Genomic DNA, 542 nt, shown 5'->3' with positions numbered 1-542 from the left:
CATATACGTGATATAACACCCACATTCCTAGTGCCAAAGGATCAGGATTGTGGGTATACTCCAAACACAAACATGCACATAGTTAAAAATATAAAATCTTTTTACATGTAAAAATGATTGAAGTTGATCTCTAAGCAGGCCTTGGTTCACTCCTTGGTTTCAACCAGGAAAGGTGGAGGAGGAAGAGGAGGAATTGAAGAGAAGGAAAAGGAAGAAAGTGTACAAAGAGAAAGGGAAGAGGGGGGGCTAGAGGGAATGAGAAGAGGGAGGAGGGAGATTTTGAGAGGGGGAGGGGAGGGAAATGTGGAGAAGAAGAGGGAGGGAGAAAAGGAGAGGAGATGGAGGAGGGGAAGGCGAATGGGGAAGGAGGAATAAAGGATAGAGCAGGAGACAGGTGAGCTTGGGTCTCTGGGGACACACTCCCCATCCCCTGCCCAACACCCATCCTCTGGATCTTCCAGGGCCACTCCTGGCATCCAGAAGATCCGCCCACACGGGAAAGACATCAGCCCTTCCAGGCCCCAAACTCCAGCGATCCCAGC

The sequence above is a fragment of the Mesocricetus auratus genome, unplaced genomic scaffold (assembly GCF_017639785.1).
Source record: "Mesocricetus auratus isolate SY011 unplaced genomic scaffold, BCM_Maur_2.0 Super-Scaffold_100033, whole genome shotgun sequence".
NCBI lineage: Eukaryota > Metazoa > Chordata > Mammalia > Rodentia > Cricetidae > Mesocricetus > Mesocricetus auratus.
Note: the sequence above shows the minus strand (reverse complement) of the source record.